At 43.9% G+C, this 20,980-nt stretch overlaps 1 long non-coding RNA gene across 2 annotated transcripts in view; it reads right to left on the bottom strand.

Annotated features, from left to right (window-relative positions):
- The window catches only part of LOC140218478 (uncharacterized), a 318,844-nt gene that overhangs the window by 147,892 nt on the left and 149,972 nt on the right, over positions 1 to 20,980 (bottom strand). The gene's annotated exons all lie outside the window — the stretch shown is intronic.

Raw genomic sequence — 20,980 nt, 5'->3', positions numbered from 1 at the left:
GATTGATCGTCTGCTGTCACTCGGTCAGTCTGTATGTCTATGTAATATATATATTGATTTATTAAATAAATTACTGAGACATACACCTCAAAGTCATACAGACTTGAAGCGTAATGTGCATTTTGCTCCTAATAACACCCCTATAAGACGTTCTATTCGCTGATGAACAATGCCTGCCTTCGAGAAATTTAAGCAGCCGCAGTGACGTTTATAGAAAAATACATGTATTTCCGTAGGCTACTCGAAATAGAGGCCTCCCAGGCAATTTAAATTCATTACCCGTAGGCGCAAGTTACGCTCTCTAGCAAGTCGAATAAAGACACGATGTCACGATACTGCCTCACATTCGGTAGCCAATGGAATCTCGCAGATAGTATGTGTGAGTAGCGCAACGAGCACGGATGACGGCTTGCTTCCTGAAGCCAAGGTGAATCTAACACTCTGCTCGTGCGAATGGAAAGTAACAGCACGGCTGCTAACACAGCAATGTGGGAGCGTCCCATCACGAAACATTGGCAAAGGTCGTTAGAGTACCAACTGCTGTTTTTCCTTCGCGCGCTGAGAGCGGGGGAACCGTCGCTGAATACCCTACGAGCCGCAGCCGACGCAAGCTGCACTGAACGCATCTCATTTTGTATACTAGGTGAAGTAGTCTCTGATGCAAAACTTTCGCTGCTTATCTTCAAGGTCGAAAGTAGGCAGCGCTAATTATCGCGACGATTCCGCTGCATTGCACTGCCTCGTGGCAAGATTGTCATGATCATGCGTAAGGGGCGTAGGGTGCCATTAAGCACAATTTCAAGCTGACTCTACTACAGGGAAACCAGGCGGTTATATCGGTATAATTTACTGGTGGTCGAGCCTGCATGGTAATGACTTATGCTGGCCATTATTGAGCCGGCGTCAAAATGTCTTGCAGTCTTCGTAGTGTCCTTGTGGAAGCGTCTTTCTCTGGAAAGCCACGTCACATTTGAGCGGCTGGCCTAACCTCTCAATTTCATCGTCCAAAGCTTTTCGAACAGGTCCTGAAGAAGAAATTGCTAAGTACATCACAAAGGAAGCTTCAATAGTAATGTACTGTGTCAAAGTTCGCAAGATATATCAACTCGTAAGCAATATGCAAACATGTCTTTTCAGAGTGCGCAGAAAATGCTCCGGGATATCTATTTACTTCTAAATTGTCAGTATTGATTTTTCCAAAAATAAGCTTAATTGAGGCTAGAAGAGTTCAGAGTTTCCAGGACAGGGTAATAAAAAGTGCCACTTTCATTTTTCAGGCTATAACCTATTGTAGCATATTAGCGATTCTCGTGTCGATTTCTCACAAGTAACAAATGTGATATAACGTTGCCTTCAGTGAACCAGTGTCACCTGCATTATAAAAGAACCACTTCTTCTGCCTTCTAGTTAAAAGATAGAGAAGGAGAAAAAACACGAAGGTATCAAGCTGAAGCCAACCCCCTTGTACATCATTATATTCCAGGCAGGTCAAGAATTAAAAAAAAAAACTGAAATAAGGAAGATAGGAAAGGTAGAAAAAGAGATTAACTGGGTACATATAGTGTATAGACAGTTGTTGCGGTAACTCTGTTTCGGGAGTGCAATAATTCTCACGTTCTAACATTGGCACGTTGAAAGATATAAAGAATCCACGACATTGGCGCTGTTTTCCAAATGAAGCTTTATTCAGGGCTTCTGAATAATGTGAGCATAGACGTTAAAATCTCTATAAACATAATAAACAGCTCGCAGCGCAGGCAACATTGTTGGAAACGACACAATTGAAAGCGGCACACGCAATGCTTTGCTAAATATCAATACAGGCACTATATATATTCAAGAGACGGGATTGGACAAGTGGCTGTGACAGTGATATCACGTACCATGCCAGATTGATGGACTCTAACGGACAATGTGTATGTGCTGGGCTATGTGCTCTCTCTCTCCCCCTTCCCCATCTTTCATCGCCCCCATCCCTCTCCCATGTGTAGGGTAGCAAACCGGTTAAGCTAAACTGGTTAACCTCCCTGTCTTTCCTTCTCCACCTTTTCCTTCCTTCCTGCCTTCCTGGCAAGATTGAATATATATGACGCGGGTTTGATTCCGCCCAGCATCGGAAAAGTGTTAGATATTTCTTTTTGTCATTAAAAAGCGGCACATCTACCCAGTGGCAAGTGCCCCGTGAGCAAAGTTTGTGTGAAAGAGGTTCTTTGAAGGGCGACACATAACCATGTGTCGCGTATCGCGTTATCCAAGTTGGCCCGACTGTTGGTTTCGAACTCAGTTACTTCAGTAAAGCAGCGCGATGCTCTGCCCAGTAAATATAGCTGTAGATTGTGATGTACATTTCAACTTTAACAAACGGCTTTCTTTCTTTTTCACTGCTTTTTTAACATTGGTTAAATATTTACTATGAATATATAGCAAACTATGTAGGTTGCAGCATAGAGATGTAGCACGTTTTGTAATGTTGCATTTCGCAGTACTGAATTCGCGTTTGCCGTTTAAATATAATATATCGATGCAAACTAAAAACATGAAGTGTGTAAGTGCATCTAGGAAATGAGTGCTTTCGTTGAATAAGCTTCGGTTTCTTAGAAGGCGAAAGAGTTAGACAGACACACAGGGAGACAGACGTACGGACGGACGGACGGACGGACCGACGGACGGCCGGACAGACAGACAGACAGACAGACAGACAGACAGACAGACAGACAGACAGACAGACAGACAGACAGACAGACAGACAGACAGACAGACAGACAGACAGACAGACAGACAGACAGACAGACAGACAGACAGACAGACAGACAGACAGACAGACAGACAGACACCGGAAAGGGTGCAAAGTATGTATGTGTGTGCGTGGTGGCGAGCGTGCGTATTTCCGCTCTTTTATTTATCTAAGATGTGTTGCGAACTTAGCACAACAGCAAGTTCTTTTGGTCATACCGGCCGTGTAAGCTCCAACCAAATTTTATTTTTCAGCAAATTTCTACTTATAATAAGGGTCTCCTGAGAGTAATTGGCCAAGATAAGTGTACGGCCGCACATATTCTAGGGACTGACAGGTAATCATGAATTGTCGTTCTTTTGCTAGGCTATTGAACATTACATTCGTCATCTGCTTATAAATATTCAACCCTACTCTTGCACTTTGTCGCATTAATAATTTCTTGCAGGTCATGCCCAGCGTTGCTGAACATGAAAATGCCATCTTCAAGCCACACGTTGCGGATTTATTGGCCGTCGATGCTCATTGCTAATTCTTCCAACTCTATTAGCTTGAATACCTGTCCTACGTATGCAGTGAACAGCATCGGAGAGAGTCTGATTCCTTGCTCTTTTTTAATCGCTATGTTTTTCTCTTTTCTTGCCGGGGATTACGGTTGGCGTAAACCTTTATAGCTGTTTGCTAAGCTTTTGCAGTATGATTCCTGTTTTTCTTGACTACGTAATGCCTCCATGACTGACGATATATCTACGGAATCAAGTGCCTTTTCGTAATGTAGCAAAGCCATGTAGAGAGATTTCTCAATAACCTGGCTGATGACGTGTATAGAATCCATTGTAATATACCCCTTCCTGAAGCCAGCCTGGTTGATTTAAATGAAGGGGTCACCTGGTGCTGTTTGAAATTACCTTGGTGAAGGCTTTGCGCAATACTGAGTGCAAGCAAATTGGTCTGTAATTTGTTAACTCTTGAAGGTCTCACTTGCTAAAGATTAGTACGATTGGTATTCTTACAGCTCATTTGAAATTTTCAGGCATTGCGAATAAAGGGTCACACGCATTTCGAGTATCGTATTCTCTCCTGGTGGCCTGACGTGCACATAGAAGATTGGGCCTTCTATACTCAAGGTCCTTATTTCTATTTCTCGTCAAGGCCATTACAAGTTAAGGCTTGGAGTGGTACCTCAAGGTGGCAAATAAATAAATATACAAATCGCCGGGACCACGTCGGGCTATATTAGGCCAGTTTCAACCAAGTTAGGAAGGCCCGCCAAGCATCCACAAGACACTTCTACCCCAGAACAGGAATTAGCCTCCATGGTGTAGTATTTGGCGACTACCTTCGTTACGGTTCTTGCAACTGATTTTTAGGCTAGCGAAATAATTACTCCTTTTGGAACCCATGTGGTCGAAAACGGTTTATCTGGCAGTAAAGATTCTATTCCACATGATGCGCGCACGATTTCTTTTAACGAAGACCTAAGGCCCCACAAGGCAATACCACTGTCTGCGATTGTTGAATGGCCTAAATTGAACAAACGGGTTTAATTTCTCGGATACAGGTTTGTCGCGAAACCACAGATGAATCATAGTATACGGATTCCACCAATTACGGGCATTTTACGTATTTGAACTGTAGTCTGTTTTTTCCTGCCCTAAATTCGTCTTCAGTTATTGTCTGGCATTTCGAAAATACATGTGACTAATGACTAACAATTACTCTACGTATCTGATAATTCCTTGCTCCAGGACACTGACTTTGTCTTCCAGACAGTCAGTTTCGATTCGTACATTCAGAACCGAGCCGACATCGAGTTAAGTGGTGTTTTCGCTTTTGCAGTTTCCGTAATATGCATAAATACCGTTGTGTACAATAGCGCCGTTGGCAAGATAGGGTGGTCTGCAATGCCAGGTAGTACTACTTTCGTACCTAGTGCCTCCAGAACGTTGCTCGCGGCAGGTTAGGGCAACTGCCACTGCGCGCCATTTGCATCATTCTGCTTGAGGATCTCAAGCTAGCAATCAACTCATAAGTTGCACGTCTATCTCAAATACATGCGCATAGCATTTCCTAAACACTTGTGGCTACAACAAATAGAAAGGATGCGGTGTGAAGCAGAGTACACAGACGGCAGTATGCTGCCGACTTGTGCTTGTGGGCGATTGTGTTACGCTAGATAGGTGAGCGCTCCTTCTCTCTCACACTGCCCTTTTCGACGTTGAGCTTAACCTGCGGTTGCGTTGGATAAAATATAGATTTATATAGATTTCTTTCGTTACGCTTAATATTTCACTTATTTTGTTCTTAACGTTTAGGCTACTCCAACAGTGTATATGCCATTATTATTTGCACATTTCATGTATTTTTAGTAAATAGTCTCACTTCATTATTAATTCAGTATCAAGGTCTTCCTGGTCGCACGCCCTTTGACATCCCCGAACATAGTGAGCTGCTGCGGTTTTGTCTAAACAAGACGTACTTTTCTTATGGTGGCAGCCTTTATCAGCAAACGCACGGCACGACTATGGGAGCGTCGATATCGGTTACCACTGCCAATCTCGTAATGGAAGCCTTGTAAGAAAAGGTATACTGGCCACATTAAACCCGACACCTAAAGTTTCTTTATCGCTACGTGGATGACTGCTTCTTTATTTTGAAGAACCAGCACATCCCATGCTTCCTGGACTGCCTGAACGCACAATATGCGCACATACAGTTCACCGTTGAACACGAGAGGGAGAACCTGCTGCGTTTCTTGGATGTACTCGTCCTCCGGTATGAGGGCACTCTCGCCTTCTCGGTTTACACGAAGCCTACGCACACGGGTCGTTACCTCAAGTTTAGTTCATCTTATCCTGTCTGCCACAAGACGTCCGTAGAATCGTCCTTGATAAAACGCGCCATGCGCGTCTGCTCCGGGGGCGAGTCATTGAATAAGGAATTACGGACGCTCCACCGTGAGCTAATCCGCAACGGCAAGCCTAGTCGTTTCATATGCAGGACCGAGAAGCGGATATTACAGCCAAGCCACAGAGAAACACAATTTGTGCACGTGCAGCCATCCCTTACGTCCAAGATATCAGGGAGGCACTGTAGCGCATGTTTTCGACTTGCGCATTGCCCACATCCCGACCAGAAAGCTCCGGAACCAGCTAATAAATGTCAAAGGCAAGTTGCCGATTGAATCATTCCCAGGAGTCCTGTATAAGATGCCGTGCGCTGATTGCGATCAAGTATATAATGGCGAAACAGGGAAGTTTTCCTGATGGCTAAAGGACCACAAACGTGACGTAAGAAGAGTTACACGACGAACGCCATTGCCGAGCATGCGCAAAATCATCACAAGATAGACTGGGACAATGGCACTGTTGTCGCTAAGGAAAAGAACATGTCATGCCGGCGGCTGCTCGAATTGCTAATCATGCAGTCGACGATGAACCGGACAGCAGAGACTATAGCTACCATTTACGCAGGCTCGTTACGTCACGTGCTGGCTACATAAGTGACGACAATTTCCTGTCCAACTCAGTGTACAAGGAAACCGCACGCGGTTCCGAAACGTAAGATAATTCATCAGATTTGGTCAGTGGCCCTGTTGCTCCTCATTCCATGCCTGACCAGACAAACTCTCATCGATCCTTTGGTTAAATATATACACTACGGCCTCTTTCAGATACAGTTGTGCTATGTTAACATGTGTAACAGACCAAATGAATACTACTACTACTACTACTACTACTACTGCTACTACTACTACTACTAGTACAACTACTAGTACTGCTACTACTACAATTACTACTGTACTACAACCTCTACTACTATTAACTACTACTACTACTACTACTACTACTACTAGATGTACTACAACCTCTACTACTAGTAACTATTTCTACCACTGCTACTACTACTGCTATTAGTGGAATTGAAATGACCCGAGAGCATTTATTTTACGCCTGGATAAGCTACCGACGAATCATAGTGTTGGCACTGTCGATAGTTTTAATAGCCCATAGTGCCGTGTAAAACACCCACGAAAAATCGCAAGAACTTAACTATCCAATTATACCGGTAGCTTCCGAGGTTAAGCTTAGAATAATATAAATAAATAAATAAATAAATAAATAAATAAATATGGCAAATATAAAAGTATGGCATAAAAGTAAATATATAGAAGTATGGCAAATGGGCCAAGGCTTACGCCATAAATTCTTTTTTTTTTTTCTGAAGTTATGACGCTGATGAGATATGTTTTGTTTCTTTTTCTCAATCGTAAGGCACTTTAGACGTGCCAGAGAAACATCTACGCAGGAGGTGACCAAGCAGATTCACTGGGAGCCTGTAGGCGTATTCGCGGGCATCGGGTATAACTGCTACAAACTCGGACGCTGGCACGCTGCCATGGGCCACTTCCTCGTGATATACGCCCGCGCTACCGAAAATACCCAGCCAGCCTCCCGGTGGTTACTTTTTTTTTTTCCTATGAGGCTCTATGCACCGAGGTGACGCTTTTAGTAATCTTATTTGCCTTTGTGCATTCGTCACTAAAGACTAGCTCCGTCTCGGATTTCATACAACATTCATACATAATATCGCCTATGATAGGCGTAAGTATTCTCAAACGACATGGAATGATCAGGAAAGTAGATCGCCAACGACTAAGGTCGTGTATAACGCAAAGTTTCTTTTGATTACACAGAAGAAAAATAGATTTACCATCTGACTGGCAATCAACAATGGCTAAATAGATTCAAAAGCACAGCTGAACCTGTTACATTTATAGTCAGAGGGAAAACGTTCAGTGGAATAAAAAGTTATGTGATCAAGTCTAGTGCGAAGGTCTGCAAAATTCTTAACGATTGCACATGCATGTTTGCATGTGTACTTCACAGCGACAATCGAGCATCCTCACTATGCTTAAGTGGTTACCAATTGACATCACTTCGCGCCCAACGATTTTGACGGCGTAGCTTCAATTGCGCATGTTACTGGGCAGGCGCTAAAATATAATATGATTGTCATTATCGAAAGATCCGCAGTGAACACACCTAGTTTTCATAGACTAGTTGCTCACGAAAGCCAGGACGAAAGGAGTTTGTAGCCTTGGAATCGCAAAAAAAAAAAAAGAAAGTACGTCCGATATATAGGCTGCTGCAGTCAAGCGCACCTTCAAGAGCCGCAAGTTGAGCTGCTGTCAATGTCGCAACATGCGAAAGTCTAACTGTTGGCACTCGCCGATCTTGAGCTTTGTCAACGACAGGGCCAATGAACCTGCGCGTTCGGCTCACCAAAAAAAATCGGTGCGTGCCTACATAACCGTCGAGAACCGATGTAGTGTGGCAACTTTGCCAACTTCCGCATTGCATCGCACATCGGCAATGAAATTCGCCAACTTTCGTCAAGTGTCGATTGCATTCTTTGATGCCCGACTTCTGGCTTTGCCTGCCACCCTACTCTCCCATCGTGAAACATCTTTAACGTGCCGCCTGTGCTTGGGAGAAGCTTTCACGAGCGCTCATTCGTTCGCTCCTCATGGGAATGGCCGGCAACGCCGTAGGCCACTCTTAGCGACACGATGAAACTGTAGACCACATTCTGCGCCACAGTCGATCCTTTGACTCTCAGCGATATGCTCTGCCCACTAGTCTCAGCCGCTTAGATGATAGATCGTTCTCCGAAACAAATGTCCTGGAATCTTGACCGACCGAAGAACTCTAGTACGCTCAAGGACACATGAGCGCTAACGCTCTTGTCGGTGGCAAATGCGAGCGCTTGTTACTACATATACGTGAGCGAACATTCATCAGCGGGTATGCGCAAAGCGACTTTACTTCTGCATCTTATCTTTCGTTCCCCCTTTCCCCTTCCCCAAGTATAAGGTAGTCAACCGCGGGTGGGACCACGGTTATCAGGTTTCCTCTGCACTGTTTTTGAAGACGCCAATGCTCAAATTCCGGCTACTCAGATAATACGAGTACGATGAAATGGCTGTTGTTACACGTGATGCCAATTTTATTGAACAGGCTAAGCAGGTAAAAGCTGCAAGACATGCTATCAACGAAAACCACAAAAAGTGTATATTAAGGGGGAAAGCCTCAACGAAAAAAAAAAAATAATCGGGGCCTTTATGTAAGAAATGTGTGGAGCCAGGCAGTCGTTCATCCATTATAAATATAGCGAAGCACTGGATGGAGGACGTGGGGCTGCGTCTTCCTTTTGTGTCCGTTCATTCCTTCTTCCAGTCCTCCGTCCGCTATTGCGCGGTATATATAATTTATGTAAGAACCGGAGAAATAGGGCAATTTTCAAAATGCCTAGAAGCGTAACCACTGCAGCCTATGCTTATTGCTAACGCCGGTCATGTCCGGCGCTTGCAGTCTGACATGGAACGCCATATTTCCATTGGATTGGGAAAAGTAACTTCGCGCACTTCCTGAACTCTAGTCGGCGCACACAAGCCGTAGAGAATTATTGCCTGAGGAATAAATACTCGATCGGGTTGAAATTATCCAATCGTGTCACATTTTGCCAGACGCGTTTTCATGTTTGGTACAAAACACCTTAGTATCTACTTTATCGTCGCAAACTGGCCTTAAATGACGACAATAGACATGCTTCCGTCGAAACACTGCGCACGCAAGCAAAGACAAACACATACACAAGAGACTCTACAGAGAAAATGACTATCGCGTTAAATTCGTTTTGCCGACCTCGCAATCTGAGCACTTCATTATTGTTTCTTAATTTCCTTAGGCATCGGCGAACTTTTTAATCCTCAGCGGCAAAAATAAAGCACAATTTATTATTGTTATGATGTCTACGCATGGTATTACTTTAACATTATGAAATACATACTATGTGTAACATAAACAAATTACCTAGGGTTTAAATAAATACATACATAATTTAGAATGTTAATAAATAATTAGGTAAATAGCTAATTATGTAATTAATCATCACCTGCACCATCGTTACAAAATCTTGCGTATTTCTCGTCCTCACTTCAGTGTCCCTGATGCGCTTTCTAAAGCCGAGGGGGCTGCGTGGCCCCCCTTTAAGCGTTGTAGCGTGTTAAATTTACAGGTCGCCGAGTTGGTGCATGTTTCTGCTATAAGCAGAGGAGCGCAGAAATACAAGCACAAGTAGCAAGCAGTGTACCGGATGAGGGCTAACTCGCAACTCTGTCGGTTGTAATTTAGCACATCTTCAATCTACCGCTTCTCATTTGTCCACGTTCTTTTGCCAATGCGAGCTTACAATATAAGCACTTGTTGTTGATCCCCGTCTGCCTTTTGTTGCCGCTTCCGCTGTGTAAGGTAACAAACAAGGTCCAATGTGGTCAAGTTCTCTGATTTTTCTTATGTATATCTAGCCGTCATATGTTTCACATAGAATAGCGTACCAAACTTTGAGGTCGGCTAGCCTCTTCAGTAATCATTCAGCTTTCAGAAGAAAAATATAATAGACTGCGTCACAAGATTTTCTCACAACATGCTAGGGTCGTCCTTATCACTGTCGAAAGGCAGGCCTATCTGTGCTGCGACGTACGTGTGCATAACATTGTGGGTGAAAATAGCACAAACATTGCTAAGCTGCGCCGATCTTACGTTCATGATTGATTCATCGAGAAAGCGAGTGAGTGAGCGAGATACAAATTCTGAAACTTACCATTCCTTGGGCCACTTCGTAACCTAATGTGAGAAGCATTTCGTGCTTCGCTACTGCGAAGGAGGAAGCAAGCTTATTCTGAAAGCCGCCTTCAACCATCGTCACGAAAGAAACCACTTCGTTAGGTAAGGAACATATGTTGTCCTGAACTAAGGAACATATTCGAAGCGTATGCGTTCGAGTGTATTCGTCATAAGCCTTACGGAACGACAATATTCAGCAGGATAAAATGTTGTTCGTCAAATAACGTTTACATTAAGGATTTATTATTATGCTTTTTCCTGATTTATGTTCAATGCTAGCGCACATAAGGATGCTTTGCTCAAAGCAGCATTGCGAGCATGCATTACACGCATTAAAGTGGGTGCTGGCGGCTTCCGTTATAATAAGGCCCGAATTCTAAGATATTGCTTATGTCATAAAGGAAACCTCCACTGCGTTTCGGCAGGCTTACGTCAAACTCTGAATGCTTTCTTATGGGGCGTCCCTAGTGGGCTCTCCCTTTTATTTTATTGAAATGAAAATAAAAAAAGAGACGTAGCCACCTTATAATGGTGACGGCTACTCCTTTTCTCATAGCGGAAACAACAATATAAAAATATGTAAGAAAATGAAAAGAAATCATTTGATACGGTCAGAAATCCACATGCACAGTCCTATATGCCCATGAACATAACAACATAAAAGTGAAATGCAAGTTGCGCCACAATGAGTTCGTAAAGAAAGTCACGAACACGCAAAAACAGCCGTGATGTAGACTTCGATGAGCATGTAAACAGATGCGGAATTACAAACTGCTAAAATAATGCAACCACAGAATGCAAAAAAAGCATAACACGTAATATACAAGCACTAATAATTACACATAATAGAAGAACGTTATAGTAACATCGTGTGATGATTCAGTGCAATACCTACTACTTGTTAAGGATGCCTGTTTCTTCATAAAAATCTTCAAGTGCGTTCAATGTTTTTCGCTGTGATATTTTCGATGGCCATGGGCCCAGCAATTTTGCGAGTGAGAAACGCCGGTGAGGATCAATGGAGGGTAGCTCTTGTTCTAGCTGCCGTCTTTACATATCGTATATAGGGCATTCGAGGAGTAGGTGGCGGACATCCTCTTTGCCGTGTCCACAGGAGCAAGCCGGGGAAGGAGCCCGTATGATGCGATATAGGAAATGTTTGGTGTGTGCAGTCTCAAGGCGCAGTCAATGAATTAGTGTCTCGCTACTTTTAGAAAGTTGTACATCCAGCTGGCATTTGAGTTGAGGGTGCACTTCGTAAAGGATTGAATCCTTAGTATTTTCATTAAACCATGTTGACATACACGTCTTTCTTTAGTACTCTCAATATGCGTTTTGGGTCCATTGGTGATAAAGGGATGAGCTGAATGTCTGCATCCTTTTGTTCCGATTTTGCGAACGAGTCCGCTAGTTCGTTGCCTGCTAAACCAGCATGGCCCGGGACCCACTGTAATACCACTTCACGTTTCCTTTCATTACCCTGAACTGAATTGTTCAGTACGGAGTATGTTATTCGTGCGTGTGGTTGGCTGTCATCAATATTTTCAAGACATGCTAAAGCCGATAAGAAGTCCGTGCTAATTACCCACTTTGTTGTAGTCTCATATGTTTTGATAAAATAAGTCGCTCAGAGGATTGCCACTAATACCGCTGTTGTTGTTGACGACGTGCGTACTCATGCTCCCTTACCGTAAGGCAGCCTCCAAACTACATTCTCCTTCCTTTCCTCGCTTTTTCACTGAACGAGGGCTTCTCGGCAGTGCTTTCCCACGTGATGCTCGCCTGCGCACGTGCAACTACTTAGCCCTGGCTGAGAAGAAAACGGTGGCTGCGAGTTTCGGTAGACGGTAACACCCTCCATACAATGTGCAAAGTACAAGCAAACTACTGTCTATGGCCTCTGCGATAGTAGTGAAAGGCGCCTTGCCAACGAAATATTTGTAGGAGGCATTGCCCTTGCTTGCCGCACACACCGCCTTATGTTGAGACCACGCTCAGCAAATGCAGCCTATTTCGCTAAGCCGTACAGCAACTAAAACGGGAGAACGGGTCTCAGGAACAGTGCCCGACTTTGAGCAATACCTTTGCTGTCGAATTATCACGACAGAAATTCAAGCCAAACGCAGCTGTCACTTCATAACGAACGGGCTTTCGAAACAGTGCAGGACGACGACTCGATATATCCGCAGCGGTCGGCATCCTTTGATGGGTGCCGCCATGTTGCCCTACCTGTCGTGGTTGTTTAGTGGCTTTGCCCTTAGTCTGCGAAGCACGAGGTCGCGGGATAAAGTCCCAGTCGTGGCGGCGCTATTTCGATGGAGGCGAAATGCAAAAACGCCCGGGTACCGTGCATCGGTTGCGTCTGAAAGAGCCCCAAGTGGTTTAAATTAATCCGTTGCCCCCCACTACGGCATGCTTCACAATCATATCTTTGTTTTGGCACGTAAAATACCAGAATTCAAATTCATGTTGCCCTTCGTAAGTTAACCTCCAACGCTGACAGGTGGGATGCACGAAAAAAAAAACATAGAGAACTTGCTTTATCCCTATTTCAAAAGAATTCATCATAACACGAAAGTGAAACGTATATTCTGCGTGGCAGTCTCCATTTTGTTTCACACTAACAAATACAAATCTACAAATGTGGAGCCCTTTATTGATGCAAGTTTCGGTTCAAGGGCGTAGCAATGACAATTGAACATAGCAAGCGCGAGCGGCCTGTGCTGTTGCGTAGAGTTAGCAAAACCCCGGAGGCTGCCAGGCGTCATAGGTATATCCGATGGGGCGGTGAGTGCGTGTAGTGAAACTGCGTCTCTTTGGTGGCTGCTCTTAGTGATGAGTCATCACCGAAGAGTTGATCCGACGCTCACTTCGGGGCTTCTGCGCAAGCGCCTTTGCTCGATTACGCCATCGAACCTCAAGTTCGCAGCCGTACAAATTCCTAGCTGGCCTCTAAAGTGGAGCCGGTAAGGCAAGACGTGAGAATAAAGAATTGCAGATTACTGACTAAAAAACGCAAAGAATGTTTGTCTATCTGTGTAAGGAATGCGACAAGGTAGCTTTTATGTTATGATCATCAATTATTAGGTTTCAGAACAAGAAGGTGGAGTTTTCCTTTTGCTTGTTGATGATGATTTCGTGAAGTACGTACATGGGACAGATTGTCGCTGGAGATCGGCCAAGAGCACTTCCCGTTAGAAATATTTGCGATTTCAGATTAGGTCCGAGTATTACCTGGGAATACCTCAGTAACCTGCGGTTCGCAGATGACGTTGTCCTGTACAATAATGCTGGAAACGGTTTTCAACAAGTGATTGAAGATGTTAACCGGCAATGTGTGACGATAGAATTGAAGATCCCTACGCAGTAGTGACAAATTGTTTAACAAATTGGCAAGAGTCATAGTTTTAAAGCTATTATCATTCCTTTTAGCTTTCCCCCAGTTTGCAGTATATCTCTGCCGGTATGTATGTCCCAGCCCAACCTCTGTCTCGCCAACTAGGGCCAACCTGAGTCCATGGACTTGAACCACTGGGTATGTGCGACTCGGTCTGTGGTGGTCTTAAGTGAAGCACAGTGACGCCAGCTTTGATAATTAGTATGTGCCGCTGATAATTTGCCGGTCTACAATGACGAAAAAGAAGCCGGAAGCATGTCGGATGCTGTACAATATCCAACCCACGTCATACAGGTCGTTCAAGGGCAGCTACCCGACACTTTAGCAGGATGCACCACAAATGCACTGGGTATGTGCCATGGTGCAATGAACGTCTATCACGCCAATGCCTTAGCGAGCTGCGTCATGATTACGCCGGTTGCGTACCACTAGGCGGCGTAGCGGTTCCGTAATGAAACGCGACACAGGAGCCCCGTTGCCGCGTGACGCGTTTTCGCAGCCTTCGCACGCACCGGCGTGCCGCGCATTTCAGAGGTCACGCACAGGTTTCGTGGTGGTCGCGCTAGATGGCGCTCAGGGTCCATTGGGAAGCGCGAAAGAGGAGTCCCATGCGTGCACGCTTCGTATATAAATCGTTTAGAATGTGGCAATACGTTGTTGATTATGCATTAATCGTAATGAATGTATTGATTCAATCCTAACGCATTACCGATGACAGTTATCGTGAGATCGGTTAGGACGATTTTTTTTTTTTACTGAGTCTCCTGAAGGCGTGCAAGATTACGCATTTATTTGCGCTAACTTGACGCCAACAGAACGCATTACTTCACCCAAATTCTGGTCGAACGATAATGGGTTGGGGCACAGACGGCAGGCACTCTTGAGTTAATACCTGCACCTTTACAATTCCATTGGAAAAAAAAAATGAAAAGTTGGTGCTTTCTATAGGGGCTACGTAGTTACCTGTATGGCACTGAAACTTTGACGTGAACAAAAAGACTTGAAGTGAACCTAATGAACGCACAAAGAGTGATGGAATGCATAAACAGACCTATTTTGCTAAAAGTAAAAATACAGCTTACGGATAAGGCGGCCGACGGATGTACTTGGTATGTGTTTTGAAATTAAGGAGTGCATTCGGGCTGGTCATGTGGAACATATAACAGGACAACTTTCAGAGTAACATAATGAATGTCAGTTAATTGAATCTACTACAGTCGAGGATGACTTAGGATTACGTGTTGTGATGAGTATAGAGGCCTGATTTTTACACACTAAAAATGCTGTTTTAGGCGCCGATAAGGCGGACTAAAGCTGTCATTTAGAGCGTACACAGGCACCAAATACTGTTCTTTAGCCCCTCTCCCCCGCAGCACTAGACTAGCGCTCTCATCGCTTATAATGTACAGTATGTCCACTTACCGTTACACTGATATGCCCGCATATGTATAGCGCCCTGCAATACGCTAACAAGGGCACTGTTATTTTGCCTCACCGTTATTTAACATGTACATATGAATGCGATCGCGACCGTATTCCCCGATCAGCGCCACCCTCATGTATACTTAAAGTGGCCAAATCCTAAGGGATCACTGTGTTAACTGTTAACGCTGCCTTAAATGACTGTCGCCAAACTTATTTAGTGCGCAGAAGACATGCACAAAAAAGGAATACGACGAGCTCAGGCGTTAACCTCAAACTAGAGTTTTATTACTGAGAACATCTTACTTATACACATAAAGGCCATACATAAAACCCCTATTACGAATCCACCGAGGGCAGAGAAACAGAATGTGACGACCGCACCGCACATCGAAGCTCAAGAAGTGCAAGGTAATTGCCAGAATACGTGCCTCAGCCATCACGCGCATATGCAACACCTAGGTAACGCAGTTCTTTGCTTGACAAAGCAACGGGTGGCATATTTATTTTTCTTTCATTCAATGCAATCGTTTCAATTGATCTTATTTTATTTTACAGTCAAGCCGTAAGTACAAAAAAAAGGCGAGAGAAAATCTAAAGCTATAAGGCAGACAGAGGCTTTGCAAAAATGAGTAAATGGTATTCCGTAAAAGCACTATGTGGTTTCCTCATGTATGGAGAGTGGGTCTTAATTGATACGCCTGGAAAGAAAATTATTCCCGGCGACAGAATAAGTAAGGCGCTAACCAAAAACAAGAAGAATAGCGATTCTGCTGAATTAATTCGTATTTTTTTTTGTTTTTTGCACAATAGGCCTGCCGATGCCTATATTTCTGCACAAGAAAGCAAGCATGCCCTGCAGTTGCTTACCCATTGTTTGCGACCGTTGAGCAGAAACATTGTGCGATTAGCCGTTAATAAACATATGCAGATGCAACGCACATGTTTAATTCTATAAAAAATAATTATTAGCGATGAAAGTTGATGTTGTGCTCCCCAGGCTTCGTTTGGGTGCCGCCCTAACAGCTAACTTCACGGGAAAGTGGCAGAGAAACAACAGCAGTCGTGGACCCAGCAAATCAACCAATAGCTGCCCCCCCCCCCCCCCCCCCCCCTGCCATCGAGATGACGTGCCTGCGGACACATCTCACTTGCTGTGGAGTTGCCCAGCAGCAACAAATATCAGACATCGTCGTGCAGCCCAACCCCAAGGACACACAAAGTGGTTTAAGATGACGTTTCAGCGGATGCATTCGCATGCTCGTGTCTCTGGCAACGAGGGAGCATACGAAAGAGCCGCTGAAGCACTTTCAAGGCAGGCAGCACTGAGAGCTCCGGTGAATCAGCAACTTCTCAAAGAAAAAATTCGTTGCCACTTTATTTGATATTCGAATCCGCCGCTTCAGCCCTTTCGTGCGGCCAAGGCGCTATGCAGAGTAACAAATCAGCCTACATTCCTGCATGGGTGTTCAAAGTCAGTAGCGCTGTTTCTGCATCTTGCACCGAGTGCAATGACGTGGGCATTGTCGAACATTTCGTCTGGTCCTACAATCGCTTCCGTCCTGAAATGGCGATGCTTCTGGACAGCTTGGTGAGAAGGGTTTCCTCACCAACGTGAAGAATAGTTATCATTCCTGGAAGCACCGCGGATGGTGCGCAAGGAAGGGTCGCGCCTTCTTTTCACATTTTCGCGAGATAGGACTGATTGACAGAGCGTGACAATTTGGCGAGGAAAGAGGGGCTTAGGCGAAGCAATTGCCAGAAATATCCTAAAAGTAATAAACACAAACTAAGTTATTCCGTGAATCTTTTAAATTAGCTATTGGAATATCGCCATCTTCGTGCAAGTAACCGCCACCCCTTCAGGTTACCTATCTCAAAAGTCCAAACTGCGCTATATATCCTGTGCAATTATTGAAAAACAAAATAGTTCTAACTCAAGAACAACAACAACGACAACAACAGAGCATGGTCTATAATATTGCTTTGACTGGGCATTGTTCTTGTTATTTTTTTTTTTCTGTAGTGCACGAAAGTTCTACGGCCAGTGTTTTTAATATTGCTTTTGCTCGGGCCCAACTCCAATACCGCGTACTTAAACAGAAGTGAAACGCGGAAATGCTTTAGTGGGATAAACCCTGGGCCAATGTTGGTGAAATTTGTTGGATTTGAGGGGAAACGTTAAATTCTAGTGACACTTGGAAGCGGAATTTTCATTTAGGCCGTGAATGTCTCTGACAAAAATTGCCGATAGCTGATCGGTTTCGAAAAATAAAAACAAGCACGAAGTTTACAAATCGGTAAGTTTGCACCAAGAACAGGTATCACAGTTCTGTAAACTGATTAATGTGGCGAATTCGGCGTGTGAGACGAGACGACAATTGACAGCGCTCGTCCTTGTCGTCTCCTCTCTGTCCTTGTCTTTTATTGTGCTGCCGCCTTTCCAATTCTGTAAACTGCATCCATTAGAACATTCAAAGCGCACAAGTATGACATATCAATTTATATCTTGCATGGATCGGTTACTACGTCTACAATGATTTTGCAAAAGTCAGACTCGCATATAAGTGGTTCATTTTAGAGCCGTGTATAATATGTATATATATATATATATATATATATATATATATATATGCTTTAGATGGAATACTAGATGCAGTTGACAGAACTGTGATACAAAGTTTTGTTGCTCAGTCACAGAGTAGTAAACTTTATAGTTTCCTTTTATGCAAATTTGCAGTTTTCATAAATATATATTTAACTATCAACAGTCCAAATCAGAATTCCGCTTACATCAAACTCTAGGTTTGAGCGTTTTCTCTGAAACGGAAGAAACTTCATCAAATTCCGTGCAGTGGTTGCTGATAAAAACAATTCCTACTTTCCCACGTATTTAGATAGGAGACGCCGAGCCATAGCTTCATCTTAAACCATGCGCCGAGACACTGAGTCTACATAACAGATTTATGTTTTAGTTTATGCGGGTACGGGAAGGACGGATATAGAAATACTACTGCTCAGTTGATTTGGTCTGGGTAAGCTTAAATACAATATGTTGCTCTTCGAGAACCAGGAATCTTGCCGGGTGGATTTGGTTTTTATAGAGAAGAAGGCGCTTCATTTTGTTATCTTTTTCAGAAAGGACTCACCCTTACAATTACTGTTTATCTATTTTTCAGTCATGAACTTTTATCTTAATGAAACACTTTATTCATTCTTTTCCTAGCTTTTTGTTGAAGACAGGCTAATGTGAGGTTAGAGCAAGCATACAGCAAATACCTTCGCATTACGATACTAAACAGTAAGTAGTGACAGATTTTACAAACTTAAGTGACTTGAAATAAAGGCAAATATCCTAAAGCCGTGTCATCTACGTCTAGTTATAGCACTGGGAAAACGGCCACAACAACTTTCGCAATATGCTTGCGCCCTTTAGCTCATGTAAAATGTAGTTGTCTGTAATAGTTTCTACCTTAATGCAGGTCGACTGTGCTAATGAAATTATTAAAATATAAGAACATATTGAAAACAACGCAAGTTGTCGAAAAGAAAACTCTTGCATAAGTTAACGAGCCAGGTTTAGTTGAATATATTTTGAAACACTCAATCGAACAAAAGCAAGACGGAAAACAACATGGACTCTCGACTTAGCAACGGCCGAGTACTAAGGAGCGTAGAACCGGGCCCGTTTAGAACGAACAATGACTAATTACATATGCAAGACAACGACAGTCCGCTTTGGGCATCCTAAGTGTTAGTCCAGGCGTACCCAAAACCAAATGCACAGAAGGCCGAGCTCACACATTAACATTCTAGCCAAGCATCGCGCAAAAAAGACGTCTGGCTTTGGCAATAGGGCGCCGCTACTCTACCGCGGGGTGCATTGTCAATACATCGCTATTTGTTTCGGCAGTGTACGTGCTCGGAGTTTCTCATTTAAATATGCGAAGGAGACGGAGGCTAGAGAGAGCGACGCCGGCTAGCGTTGTTGACATGTTTATCTCGCACCTTCGGCCACAGTCCGACGCTGCTCTTTCCTGGGCCGAGCGACTGCGCTGATGTTATGAGCCTCAAGGATGGAAACCGATTCAACGCCACATGTGAGGCACAGGCGCCGGGGCCACTGCGCCGCTAACGCGTACGCGTACATACGCACATGCATAAACATACATACATACATACATACATACATACATACATACATACATACATACATACATACATACATACATACATACATACATACATACATACATACATACATACATACATACATACATACTTACACACGTAGCACGCTCAGATTCAAACTAAATACGAAAAACAAAACGCAGAGGTATCATTTAGAATTTAGAAAACCAACACCGGATGTGATAGAAAGAGGCGAGGGAAGTTCCGGAAGTGGGAAAGCAGAGGCCTTTGGTCGGCGTAAAATATGCAGTCCGCTGAGCGGATCCTAATGGAGGGTAGTAAAAAGAAAAACGTTGCTCTTCTTTCAGTGTCAAGTTGTGGGGTACTTGATGTCCCCTAGACAGATTTACGACGGCGCGGCAGAGCGGCAGAATCCCTTCCGCTATCCATTCAGAGGCGAAGCCGGTCGCGTAGATGTACATGTTTCTTTTCTTCGTAATGGCGCGCATGAATCAGATGGCGCGCCTGCACTGTACGAGGAGCTTGGCTTTTTGGTGAAACCGCATCTTTCGCTTCTTTTTACGTGTTTTGTTTCTCATGTCTTCTTGATGTCAAGCGCGCCATTCCAAGGCTAGGTTTAGAAACAAAATTGATTGGTTGTTTTTCTCAGGTCAGCCGGGAAGCTCGCCACATTCAGAAAGCGGCGGCCAAAGTGTACGTTCGTCACAAAGCTTGTCTGCACATACAGTGCTACGATGTGGCGCCATCATAAATAAGTACGCATTTCTCCCTCGAAGCCTCGCTCTGAGGTACTCAGGCCAAAGTTTGTGACCATGCCTAGTGTTGAAAATAAGGTACTATGTTCTCGTGCCCACATTAAACATGAAGAGTTGAAAAAAAAAAAAAACATTCATTCGCTTCCGGTGCCCTCTTTAAAGCTGTTGAGCGTTAGTAAGGGGTAACAAGAGGCTGGGTGAAGGGACGGGGGCAAGGAAGTACCGTATATCAACGAACTCAAGTCACGTAATATAAATGATGTATTAAAATATACAAGACAATAAATATATACGCTGTATCCTAGTTCAAGATATCGCCGGGAACTTCAATATATGGTAGTGGCCCTACGTTATTGCCAACGCCTAGTCCCAAGTATACATGGAAATTAGAATTGTGCGTTACTGTAATAAGCGGCACCCGCTGTTTCTGTTCACTGCATGTTTAACCTAACCACGCGTAGAGTTTCGATGCTTCACGACACATTCGTCAAGGTTCATGCATTTCTTTGATTCCACAACTGCACATTCTTCTCTGGGCAACTTAGGCTGTCACCTTTGTGTGAGCAAGTCTTTGCTATATAAGACTGTATTGTCGCAATAAAAGGCTCACACCATAGGAGAAGCAATATTTTCGTATAAATTGCTACCTGACCTTCACTGTTGGCTTCACTAGCTCTTCCGTCTTTTCTTTTTTAAGTGCGAAGCATTTCATTTCTTTTTTGGGAGCCATGAAGAGAGCAACGGCACGTGTCAGGACGCGCCATTTCCTTCTCCGAAAGATGTGGGCGATCTATGAGACAGTGCAGCTCGGAAAGCCACGGGACATAGTGCG

Source organism: Dermacentor andersoni, chromosome 5 (genome assembly GCF_023375885.2).
Source record: "Dermacentor andersoni chromosome 5, qqDerAnde1_hic_scaffold, whole genome shotgun sequence".
Lineage (NCBI taxonomy): Eukaryota > Metazoa > Arthropoda > Arachnida > Ixodida > Ixodidae > Dermacentor > Dermacentor andersoni.
This window is presented reverse-complemented; position numbering and strand designations above follow the sequence as displayed.